Source organism: Ovis canadensis, chromosome 8 (assembly GCF_042477335.2).
Source record: "Ovis canadensis isolate MfBH-ARS-UI-01 breed Bighorn chromosome 8, ARS-UI_OviCan_v2, whole genome shotgun sequence".
NCBI classification, from domain to species: Eukaryota; Metazoa; Chordata; class Mammalia; order Artiodactyla; family Bovidae; genus Ovis; species Ovis canadensis.
In genome coordinates this window covers 12116507-12130573 of record NC_091252.1, presented here as the reverse complement: position 1 = coordinate 12130573, position 14067 = coordinate 12116507, and positions in this window count along the sequence as shown.

Here is a 14067-nt window from a genome sequence, read left to right as displayed (position 1 = left end):
AGACCTAGAGATTCTGATTCTGCATGTTGGAGATGGAGGCTTAAGAACATGTATAATTTAAATATATTCTTCAGGTGAGTCATATGATGGGAATGGGAAAATTTTACACTCTCTTTGATTTTGGACATAATTTTTATTCCAAAACTGTATTTCTAGCCCAGACTTTGCTTCTGATCCTCAAGGCATGTGTATCCAACTGCCTTGATATGTCTCTTATTGGATGTTTTATAAGCATTTTGAATTTCTTATGCGTGAAGTGAAATCCCTCACTCTCTTTTTCACACCATCTTCTTTCTGCAAGTTTCCTGGTTTGGCAAGTGGCTCCACCATCCTCTCAGCTGCTTAGCCTGCAACCAGGGACTGACATGATTTCTCTTTCTCTCACCTCCTACATCCCATCAATCACCAAATCCTTTGGCTTCTTTCTGTTTCCCAAGCATCTTTCAGCTGCTCACCTCCCTGTAACCCCACTGTCATTCTCTGCCTGTGGGCTCCGGGGTCCTGTCTGGATTCCCCTGAAGTCTTCCACCTGATCATTCCACTTTTCCCCCTTCAACCCACTTTTGTCACAGCTTAACAGCCGAAATGATTGTGAAGAATGCAACTCTGGTCATATCATGGCATTTCTTAAGTTTTTGGTGGTATCGAGTTCGGATACCTTATCAAGACTTAGGTGCCAAGGATCTGGGCTCTTCGTACTTTTGCCATCATGATACCTCATTTATCTCAATTGATTTTCCCCAACTACACCGAACTTCCTGCTCTATCCCTTCTTAACCATGAGCCTTCATGGGCGCTATTTCCTTTATCTGGAGCCTGCTCTCTTGATGTTGTCACGTCTTATGTATCCTTTAATTTGATGTTGAAATAATCACTTCTTTCCAGACACCTCTTTGTCACTTTCAAGATCCTTACAGTGTGCATTAATACCGTTTATGTTCCCTTTGATGTGTGTATATGTCAGTTGCTACCCCACGAACTGTAGCCCATCAGGCTCCTCTGTCCATGGAATTCTCCAGGCAAGAATACTGGAGTGGGTTGCTGTTCCCTTCTCCAGGGGATCTCTCTGACCCAGGGATCAAACCCGGGTCTCCTGCATTGAGGGCAGATTCTTTTATCGACTGAGCCACCTGGGAAGGCTATCATACTGGTAATTTCGTACCCAATTTGCCTCTCCCACTGGACAGTGGTGGTGGCTTAGTAGCTAAGTCATACCCCATGGACTGTAGCCCACGAGGTTTCTCTGTGCAAGGGGTTTCCCAGGCAAAAATACTGGAGTGGGTTGCCATTTCTTTCTTCAGAGGATCTTTCTGACCCAGGGGTTGAACCCGGGTTCTCTTGCATGGCAGGCAGATTCTTTCTACTGAACCAGGAAAGCCCCTCCCACTGGATAGCAAGTTTATATAAGAGCAGGAACCATATTTATTTTGTTCACTCTATGTTTCCAGCAGCCATCAGAGTACTAGTATTTAGGTGGTGTTGAATGAATAGTAGCAGGTGGAACAAATTCTCTTCCTTTATACACCAGATTTTATTTGAAACATCAAAGTACTATATGAAGATTGAATAATGCACCTGTAATTGAACTTCATGTCTACCTTGTTGCAGAGCCAGGACAGATGGCACCACTGTCTTTTTGTCTGTTTTTCCCTCCGTAAGAGCCACAAGTGATAGGAAGCCTTGATTACTCCTACTTTGAGCTATTATACAGTTGTGTTAGAACACCATTGTTGGAGAAGGTCACCGGCAGATGTGGCTGCCAGTTGACCCTCCACTGGATCTGGGGAACTAGAGGTTCCTCACTCCATCCTCCATCTGTGGAATATATCCTTCACCCACCATTCTCACACTAGGAGCTATTTTCAGGGATGCAACTTTGAGAGAGTGAGGTGGTGTTAAAACCATCTGGACTGAATGTAAGTCTGTACCCAGTCAAGGCCTCTTATAAACTCTTATGATTCTGGTAGGTGGATGTGGAGACCTTCTGGTCTTGGGCCCACCCACGACAAACCTTGTAAGTAAGTTCCTTTACTTATTAAGCCTGCTCCCCCAGTCTGGAGTGCTCCGCCTCTATCTTTTGTCTCCCCTTGCCATCTGTGTACAGGGGCTAATGTCAGCTTTCACCTGGGAAGCTCTTGAGCTTTCAAACCAACCCTTGTACCTGTGGATTCAAGGCAATGTGAGCAATGAGGGGAAGATAATTGGCTAGACTTTAAGAAACATTTCGTGTTCTCTTCTTCTTTAGGATCATGCCTGGAAAATCAGATAAAGAGTTTGCTCCAAATTCTCATTGAATTATTAATGAAAGAAGCCTAAGGTGTTTAGGAAATGTGACAGAGAAGAAAGAATGCCTTATTTTCTTCCATTAAAATAAATTCTTTTGCCCAAGCCATGCCCTCAAGAGTCAGCACCTGACATGATGGTTAGATAATGGAGTTTATTATAAAAGTAATGTTTTGTTGAGAGAGGTCCTGGTAACAGCTGTTGTCAGTCACTGGAGCTTTTGACTGTAGTTCTGCTTACCTCAAATGGCATAAGCCAAGTGTGTCAAATGGGAAACACCTTCAATCAGAACATCTCCCAGGGTTTGACAATTCAAGGAGCATGTGATATAGTCACCAGTTTAAGTTTCTGCTTTTTAGATCCCTCAAGGCAAATGCCACTGGAATACATTGCTTTGATCAATTCACTCAAGTACATCTATACTAACAGAAAATTTACACATTTTTCTTCTATATACACTGTTAACTTTAGATTTTCTTATCATATATATATTTTTTTCTTGCTCTCTCAATTTCTTAGTTTCTCATTTAGCAATACTAATTTCAGAACAAGGCAAAATGTAATTGAGGCAAAGACATATTAAGTTAGATGGAACTTCTAATGAAGTTATGAAATATATTTCAGAGATATTTTAAAGACAGGAAATAAAACCACCGTGTAAGCTACCTTGTGTCTGACATGGTGCTAAGTGCCTTTACTTAGCTGTTCTTACATGTATTATTGTCTGCATTGTACAGATTAGAAAAAGTTTTTTAAAATTAAACTGCTGTTGAAGGTCATGCAATTAAGAGAGACTTCCAGTCTGTGCCTTTCTCCTGCACTCTGCTGTCATTACTGTTTATCTGTGGTAATTAAGTCATAATCTTGTGTATAACACCTGATGGTGGTAAGAGAGCTCTCAGATAAACCTGGGTTTGAACTCTGACACAGATGCTTTCTGACTGTCATATTAATAATTTTCTTAACTTCTCTGATTCCCAAGTTCTGAAAATTTGGGCCTCATACCCGTCTCTAGAGTTGTGGGAACATTCATGCCAATATTTGGCAACCCACTCCAGTATTGTTGCCAGGAGAATCCCATGGACAGAGGAGCCTGGTGGATTGCAGTCCATGGGATCACAAAAGAGTTGGACATGACTGGAGTGACTTAGTACATGGCCATATTAAAAAGTTAAGCCAGATACAAATCCACGAGGAGGTGTTAGAAACATCTCCAGTAGCTATTCCAGCTCATGCTATGGTTGTTCCCCTTCATTTTCCAGCTGAAGCTGTCTTACATTCTCCTCAGTTTTCATTCCATCACTGAAGTTCTAACATCTGTTTTTCCTTTCACATTTTGACAGCTGATCATCCTTTTCCTCCCTCATATCAATAGAATCAGAAAAGACAATGACCAGCTGTCTAGCGCTGGTCTTTGGATAAATGCTCTCTTCCCATTCTAGCCACCCAGTAGCTCCAGTAAATCAGTCTTGACGTGTGATTGGATTTCTCAATACTTCTTAGGGATTATGGTGAAGACTTTGCATAAGGTTTTAGTAAGGATTTTATGCCACAGGAATTTAACATGCCTAGCCTTGACTTAACCAGAGGGAAGAATGTGGAGGAGGAAAATGGAAGGGATGTATAAAATAGGAACATTTTGGGAGCATGAGGAGCCTTTATCAGAATTTGCTAATGAAAATAGTTTCACAACTTGTGAAAGTATTAGAATTATGACCTTCTTATATAACATTGTGTTCTTAGGTTGTGGAGCCAAAGGTTGCATTTTTAAGAACAAAATACCAAGAGAAAGCAGCCCGTTTGGGGATTGGCAGTGCAGTAGTGGAAAAAGAAAGGCTCTGGAGCCAGGAAGACCTGGATTAAGTCTAGAGTTTGCTGCTTGCTAGCTGCTTTGGGAAAGTAATTCAACTTCTCTGAGTTTTGCTTTTCTAATCTATAAAATGGGTATAATACTTCTTTTGTAGTGTAGTATTAGAGGTAGAATTAATACATGTATAAACACTTGCTATATAGTAACTGATTTTTAATTTAGTGGAAATTTCTAAATAGAATTGAAAAATAGAAATTTTTTTCTCTATATTTGATACAGAGTTATTTCCATGTGGATGTTCTGTCATTCATTATAATAAGTAGGATACCAGCAAACTGGTATGAGAGAGAATGTGCCAGGAAAAAAAAAATGTAGCTTTCCTCAAAACCAATCTACATCTAAATTATGGCTGCTCGGAAATTCCTCCTCAGCTCTTAAGTTAATTGGCTGTTTAGTAAGGTTATTTTTTGTCATGGCATATCTTTTAGCAGAGATCTATCTAGACTTTAGAGGTCTGTTAGTGAAGCTAATAACCAGCTTTAGAACTGATGTTAAGGATTAGATGATGTCATGTTAGTAAAGCATTTTGCTTGTTTAAGAAATGATACTTTTTGTTACTAGTGGAAATATCTTACAACACCTATCAATCACATAATGGCACCAAAATATTAATTACATGTATTAATACTATCCAAACTGGATGCAATCTAATTGTTTACTTTACCATAAGCATTTTGAGAGCTCCCTCAAACTGAGCTAGCCAGTAAGTGAATTGTTGACTGATTTATTCCTTCAATTTCTAGCATATCCAATCTGCAAATATTCCAACCTTCAGATGAATAAAATATATATCTACAAAATCACTTCAACAAATTTAGAGGTGAAAAATTTACAAACAAAACAAAGTCTCTTGGCCATCTCCTAAACCACAGAAAACATTCTACACTTTCAGAATTGAATAAAAAAAACAAACAAACACGTCAACTAGGAGTGAAAACACCCTTTGACACACTGTGGTATGTGGTTGGGTAAAGGGAGCAGGCACTCTGCTGTCCTGGGACACAAGAACTTCAAATGGATCTTGTTTGGGGTTTTGATTCTTGTGGGCAGGCAGCCATAACCACTGAGTACTTTCCATGTGAAATCTAAAGTCTGTTTCTGAAACTTGTGGGTAGGAAGAAACTTCCGAAAAAAATCTGGCCCAGATTCTCATTAAAATTTTGATCAGTAATGCACTGAAAATGAGCATTCATCTGCTGATTCTTTAGTGAAATCCTATTTAAAAGATTATTAAAATCAAGTGTGAAGAGTCATAGAAGATAAGGGAACAACTGAACAGGTTGGCAGTGATTATGGGGGATTTAAAAGGAGGGAACCTTCTTAGAGAAAGTTATGCCCGAGCTAAGTCAACAAAGAGACGAAGACTTCCCTTTTATTATTGTCAAGGATGGCACTATTCAAATCTCTTTGGTAAAATGTTGCCTCATTACTCCTACAACATACTTGGAAATAAATATGTAGAAAGCTTATATTCTGTAGTAATCTATAATTACAACATATTTATGATTATAATAATAAATACAATATAAGCTGGAATCAAGATTGCCAGGAGAAATATCAACCTCAGATATGCAGAAGATGCCATTCTAATGGCAGAAAGAAGAACTAAAGAGTCTCTTGATGAGGGTGAAAGTGGAAAATAAAAAGCTGACTTAAAACAATATTCAAAAAACTAAGATCATGGCATCTAGTCCCATTGCTTCATGGCAAATAAAAGGGGGAAAAGGGGAAATAAGACAAACTTTATTTTCCTGGGTTCCAAAATCACTGCAGACGGTGACTGTAGCCATGAAAGTAAAAGCTCTAACAAATCTAGACAGTGTATTAAAAAGTAAAGTCATCACTTTGCTGACAAAGGTCCGTATAATAAAAGCTATTGTTTTTCTGGTGGTCATGTATGGATATGAGAGTTGGACCATAAAGAAGGCTGAGCACTGAAGATTTGATGCTTCAAACTGTTATGCTGGAGAAGACTCTTGAGAGTCCGTTGCACTGCAAGGAGATCAAACCAGCTAATCCTAAAGAAAATCAGTCCTGAATATTCACTGGAAGGACTGATGCTGAATCTGAAGCTCCAATACTTTGGCTACTTGATGTGAAGTACTCATTGGAAAAGTTCCTGATGCTGGGAGAGACTGAAGGCAGGAGGAGAAGAGGGCAACAGACCAACTCAATGGACATGAGTTTGAGCAAACTTCATGAAATAGTGAAGGGCAGGAAAGTCTGGCGTGCTGCAGTCCATGAGGTCACAAAGAGTTGAACGTGACTTAGCAACTGAACAACAGCAACGAGATAGTTTTTATTGTGATAAAAGTGATAGACTCTTGTTTTATTTCTTCTTTCTAATTGATAGTCAAAATTTAAGTTGATTCACTAACACTACTAATAATAAAAATTATTTTTAAAGTTTTTTTTATCATGTGTCACCATGGTGATAATCATATGATAAGCATTAAAAGAGTTAATACATGAAAAGTACTTAGATCAGTTCTTGGCACACAGTAAATGCTCAAAAGCATTTTTGGCAATTATTATTATCACAAATCTACTGTTATATACAATCTATTACAAAATGAATGTGAGGACAGAGTTTGAAGAGATTTAGTAATTTACTTAAGATCACAGAGTTAGTAAATTTACAAATGTGGGATTGGAATTAAGGAATCTCTAACTCAGAGTGCCCAAACTGAATTATTGTGATTCAGTTTATTACATTATTCTCTAACAACCTGCAAGCTAAATTTACGTTAAGTAATAGTAAGGGGAACATGGGGCTTCCTTGGTGGCTCAGACAGTAAAGAATCAGCCTGTAATGTGGGAGACCTGGGTTCAGTCCCTGGGTTGGGAAGATCCCCTGGAGGAGGGCATGGCAACCCACTCCAGTATACAATGTTCTTGCCTGGAGAATCGCCATGGACAGAGGAACCTTGTGGACGACAGTCCATGGGATTGCAAAGAGTCAGACACAACTGAGTGACTAAGCACAACAATGCAACAGGGATAATGTGAGTTAATCCATATTACTTTAGTCTAGACTATTGCTAGTAGTTTTCTTTTAAGCCCTGATAAATGTTGTGCATTGTAATGAACAAAAATTTATTAATTTGTAATACTGAAATCTCTGGAGATAAAGCAGAAAAGTATTTACAGGGGCTACCAATGTGCCAGGAGTCTGATAATACTGGTAAAAGAATTTTCTAACTAGGTATAAGAAATGAATTTGTGTTGGTATAAGGAATCATATAGTGGGGGAAGAGACATCAACATGGGGGTCAGTAAAGGCAAGTGGCAGCCTCTGGGAAACCTAAGAAGCAAACCTGATAGTCCTTAGATTATATTGGGGATTTATATGGATTTCACTTTCTACAATTAGATGTGCATAAAACAATTTGCCAGTCAGCTACATTTACAAACTTCAGCAAACTAGAAACCTTCGATTTTGTTTTTATTTGTGTGCTCTCCCCTCTTTCTTCTAATTATTTTTGCTTTCCTCCATTCCTTTCTCTTTCAGCTCCTGTGATAGATTAGTGAAATATCAGGAAAGTCACTCAATCTGAAAGTAAAAGATTATTAGCAAATGTTTTATGAGAAACACAGTCCTCAATTTTCTGGAAACTGGGGGTACCCTAAGGTGGAACCATGGGTGCCAGATCCATCTTGAAGAGATGGAAAGTTTCTCTGTATACTTTCATCTAGGTTGAGACTGGTCATTTCTGGGGACCTAAGAAGGTGCCTCTAATACCCACCCCCAAACCTGCTCCCATCTGAAATTTCAGCATTAGGTTCTTCTCTCATAGCTTCTGTTGCAGTGGAGGGGCAGGGTCCCCAAGCACATGTAAAAACAGACCAGAGGAAAGATCCACTCCGTAAATGTGGTGTGAGGAGCTCTGTGGGTCTGCTCCCCAGTGAAGTCACCATAACTAGTGAAAATTACTGAAAAAGCAACCATTTAAAGCTTTTGGAAATTGTCTTAAGAGCATTCAGCAAATGAAGAAACATTTATGAAAGAAAATCTACTATATTTTGGTAAGAATAGCAAGAATCTTTGGCACCTGAGCCACGAACTGCTCTGTCACTTCCTCCTCGCTTCCCCAAGCTGAACTTGATTGCCATTTCAGGTGGGTGTGACGAACAGGGAGCTCTTTCCTCCCAGCTCTCAGTCAAGGACTATGGTATCTCCTGGGAGGGTCAGACAATCAGAATTTCTCATCCCTTCCAGGGTATCACTCGGTGATAAAGGGATCAATCCAATAAGGCATTTGAAATAACTGTACATAGGAACACCTAAATACATAAAGCAAATATTAACAAACATAAACAGAGAAGTTGATAGTAATACAACAATTATAACAGACTTTAATACCCACTTCTATCAATGGACAGATTTTCCTGATAAAAGCAACAAAGAAATACTGATTTTAAGTGACAAATAGGACTAGATAGTTTTAACTGATATATAGAGAACATACCACCCCAAAGCAGCCAAATACATATTCTTTTCACCTACACATGAAACATTCTCCAGGAAATATCATGTTAGGCCACAAAATAAGTCTTAATAAATTTAAGAAATCATATCAAACATTGTTTCCATTCACAACATGTGATCATCTCAATAGATGCAGAAAAACCTTTTGACAAAATTCAGCACCAATTTATGAAAAAAACTCTCCAGAGGGAACATACCTCAAACTAATTAAGACCACAAATGACAAACCCACAGCTTATATCATACTCAATGGTGAAAAACTGAAAGATTTCCCTCTAAGGTCAGAAACAAGACAAGGACACACTCTCACCGTTTTATTCAACATAGTATTGGAAGTCCTAGTCATAGCAGTTAGAAAATAAAAAGAGATGAAAATATCCAAACTGGAAAGGAAGACGTGAAACTGTCACTTTGCAGATGACATAATATTATATATAGATAACCCAAAAAACTCCTCCAAAAAGCTATTAGAATAAACGAATTCAGTAAGGTTGTAGGACACTTAGTTAATAACAGAATTTCATTGTATTCCTACACAATAATGATGAACTATCAGAAAGAGAAATTAAGAAGGCAACTTCATTTACATTTACACAAAATAGAATACATTTAACTGAGGGGGTGAAGGACTGTATTTTGAAAACTATAAGACACTGATGAAAGAAACTGAAGATGGTACAAGTAAGGGGAAAGACATGCAGTGCCAATAGATTGTAATAATTAATATTGTTACAATGTCCATACTATGCAAAGCAATCTACAGATTTAATGTAACTGCTATCAAAATACCAATGGCATTATTCATAAAACAAAACAAATAATTTTATAATTTTGTATGGAAACACATAATACTTCAAATAGTCAAAATATTCTTAAGAAAGAAGAACAAAGTTGGATATATTATGCTCCCTAATTTCAAACTATGCCACAAAGCTTATAGTAATAAAAATTGTATGGTACTAGCACAAAAACCACAGAGAAGGCAATGGCAACCCACTCCAGTACTCTTGCCTGGAAAATCCCATGGATGGAGGAGCCTGGAAGGCTGCAGTCCATGGGGTCGCTAAGTTGGACATGACTGAGTGACTTTACTTTCACTTTTCACTTTCATGCATTGGAGAAGGAAATGGCAACCCACTCCAGTCTTCTTGCCTGGAGGATCCCAGGGACGGGGGAGCCTGGTGCGCTGCCATCTATGGGGTCACACAGAGTCGGACACGACTGAAGTGACTTAACAATAGCACAAAAACAGACACATAAATCAGTGAGCAGAATAGAGAGTCTTGAAATAAACTCATGCTTATATGGTCAATTAATTTTTGATAAAGGAGGCAAGAATATACAATGAGGAAAAGACAATCTCTTCAATAAATGTTGTTGGAAAAACCAGAGAACTATTTGCAAAAGAATGAATCTAGATCACTTCCTTACACTATTAAATGAAACTGAACTCAAAATTGATTAAAGACAAATGTAAGATCTGATACTAGAAAACTAGAAGAAAATAGTAACCATACACTCTTTGACATCAGTCTCAGTAATATATTTTTTTGGATTTGTCTTCTCAGGCAAGGACAACAAAAGCAAAATAAACCAGCAAAACAATATTGAACTAAAAGCTTTTGCATATCAGATGAAATCATCAACAAAATTAAAGGGAAGTCTACTGAATGGGAGAAAATATTTGCAAATGATATATCTGATAAGGGATTAATATTCAAAGTATATAAAAACTACATATGTCAATGGGCTTCCCAGGTGGCTCAGTGGTAAAGAATCTGCCTGTCAGTGCAGGAGATGAGGGTTTGATCCCCGAGGAAATGGCAATCCACTCTAGTATTCTTGCCTGGGAAATCCCACAGAGAAGCCTGATCTTCAGTCCATGGGATTGCAAAAGAGTCAGCTATGACTTAGCAACTAAACAGCAACAATGATATACCTCAACATGAAAAACCTGATTAGAAATGGGCAGAGGACCACCAAAGATATTTTTCAAAGGAAAAAATATAGATGGCCAACAGACACATGAAACAATGCTTATCATGAAACATCAGGTAAATGCAAATAGAAACCACAATGATCTTGATTTGCATTTCTCTAATAATGAGTGACGTTGAGCATCTTTTCATGTGTTTGTTAGCCATCTGTATGTCTTCTTTGGAAAAATGTCTATTTAGTTCTTTGGCCCATTTTTAGATTGGGTAGCTTATTTTTCTGGAATTGAGCTGCATAAGTTGCTTGTATACTTTGGAGATTAGTTGTTTGTCAGTTGCTTCATTTGCTATTATTTTCTCCCATTCAGAAGGCTGTCTTTTCACCTTGCTTATAGTTTCCTTTGTTGTGCAGAAGCTTTTAATTTTAATTAGATCCCATTTGTTTATTTTTGCTTTTATTTCCAGAATTCTGGGAGGTGGATCATAGAGGATCCTGCTGTGATTTATGTTGGAGAGTGTTTTGCCTATGTTCTCCTCTAGGAGTTTTATAGTTTCTGGTCTTACATTTAGATCTTTAATTTTGAGTTTATTTTTGTGTGTGGTGTTAGAAAGTGATCTAGTTTCATTCTTTTACAAGTGGTTGACCAGTTTTCCCAGCACCACTTGTTAAAGAGATTGTTTTTACTCCATTGTATATTCTTGCATCCTTTGTCGAAGATAAGGTGTCCATAGGTGTGTGGATTTATCTCTGGGCTTTCTATTTTGTTCCATTGAGCTATATTTCTGTCTTTGTGCCAGTACCATACTGTCTTGATGACTGTGGCTTTGTAATAGAGCCTGAAGTCAGGCAAGTTGATTCCTCCAGTTCCATTCTTCTTTCTCAAGATTGCTTTGGCTATTCGAGGTTTTTGTATTTCCATACAAATCTTGAAATTATTTGTTTTAGTTCTGTGAAAAATACCGCTGGTAGCTTGATAGGGATTGCATTGAATCTGTAGATTGCTTTGGGTAGTATACTCATTTTCACTATATTGATTCTTTCAATCCATGAACATGGTATATTTCTCCATCTTTTAGTGTCCTCTTTGATTTCTTTCATCAGTGTTTTATAGTTTTCTATATATAGGTCTTTAGTTTCTTTAGGTAGATATATTCCTAAGTATTTTATTCTTTTCATTGCAATGGTGAATGGAATTGTTTCCTTAAATTCTTTTTCAAGACCACAATGAGGTACCAATTCACACCAGTCAGAATGGCTGCAATCCAAAAGTCTGCAAGCAATAAATGCTGGAGAGGGTGTGGAGAAAAGGGAACCCTCTTACACTGTTGGTGGGAATGCAAACTAGTACAGCCACTATGGAAAACAGTGTGGAGATTCCTTAAAAAATTGCAAATAGAACTGCCTTATGACCCAGCAATCCCACTGCTGGGCATACACACAAAGGAAACCAGAATAGAAAGAGACACATGTACCCCAATGTTCATCACAGCACTGTTTATAATAGCCAGGACATGGAAATAACCTAGATGTCCATCAGCAGATGAATGGATAAGAAAGCTGTGGTACATATACACAATGGAGTATTACTCAGCTATTAAAAAGAATATATTTGAATCAGTTCTAATGAGATGGATGAAGCTGGAGCTGATTATACAGAGTGAAGTAAGCCAGAAAGAAAAACACCAATACGATATACTAACACATATATATGGAATTTAGAAAGATGGTAATGATGACCCTGTTTGCAAGACAGCAAAAGAGACACAGATGTGTAGAGTGGACTTTTGGACTCTGAGGGAGAGGGAGAGGGTGGGATGATTTGGGAGAATGGCATTGAAACATGTATACTATCATGTAAGAAATGAATTGCTAGTCTATGTTCGATGTAGGATGCAGGATGCAGGATGCTTGAAAAAAAAAGAGAGAAAGAAAAAAATTATATTTCCCATAGCCTATAAGAATTTATAATATTACACATGATGATTTTTAATATTCATTTTACAATAGGAATGTAATTGAATACCAAGATTCATGTATCAAGAACTAAAATAGGTTATAATTAATACTGGGATATTTTACTTTAGAATGTTATTCTAAACAGTTATGGAGATTGTGAGTAGTTAATTAATAATTTGGTTGATGTCTCCTGTAGGCAGAAATAGATATTTCTTATCATCTGCTTCATACAGTTGTTTTTCACTCATGAGGTGTGCCAAACACTTGTGAAAATACTGTATTTTCCTTGTCCTGTATGTATTATTTCTTGGATAAGAGACACATTCATTTATGTAACAAACATACACACACATTTGTTCTTTCCTTAGCAAAAGGGTGGTCGTGTGAGTTAGAAAAAAAAAAAAAGAAACCACAATGAGATATCACCTCACACTTGTTGCTACGGTTATTATTAAAAAGGCAATGAATAATCAGTGATGGCAAAGATGTGGAGAAAAAAAGAATTCTTGTACACTGTTGGGGAATGTAAATTTGCACAGCCACTACAGAAAACACAGACTTTCCTCAAAAAATTAAAAATAGAGCTATCATATAATCCAACAATTCCACTTCTGGATATTTGTCAGAAGAAATGAAAACACTCATTTGAAAAGATATACACACCTTTATGTTCACTGCAGCCTTATTTACAATAGTCAAGATATGGATACAGCCTAAGTGTCCATAATTAGATGATAGGATAAAAAAGATGATATATATATAAAGGAATATAACTCAGTGATAAAAAAGAAGGAAATCTTACTATTTGCAACAACATGGATGGACCTAGTGAGTATTATGCTAAGTGAAATGAATCAGAGAAAGATAAATATTGTATAATTTAATTTATATGTGAATCTAAAAACCAAAACAAATGAACAAAAACCAAAACTGAAGCATAGTGATTGATTCAGAGAGCAAACTGGTGGTAGCCAAAGGAGAAGATGGTTGGCAGCTGGGTGAGGCAGGTGAAGGGAATTTAGAAATATGAGCTTCCAGTTATGAAATAGATAAGTCATGGATTTTATGAACAGCCTAGGAAATATAGTCAATTATATTGTAATAACTTGTGTGGTGACAGATGTTATTGGGCTTAACATGGTGATTAATTTGTAATATATATAAATGTTGGGTCACTATCTCACACACTTGAAACTAATATAATGCTCTATTTAGTTATACTTGAAAAAAGATACACAATTCAAAACATTTAAAAATAGGAAAAAAGATGTTTGCATTTGGGCCTGGTAATGGCACAGAGAGATCCCAGAAATCTAAGATGGAAAAGTAAAAATTGAGTCAGAGAGATCCAGGGCATTTGATGTCCAAGACTTTTTTCTTTTGGAGATCTTATCAGTTTCTGCTGATGTTTGGCTTGCTCCTTTCTTGTCAGACTTTGATCACTGCTTATAATCAAGTCCATTGTCTGTGTTTGTGTGGTGGTGGTGGTGGTGGTGGAGAGTGTGGTGGACAACACTTTGGGATATTTGTGACC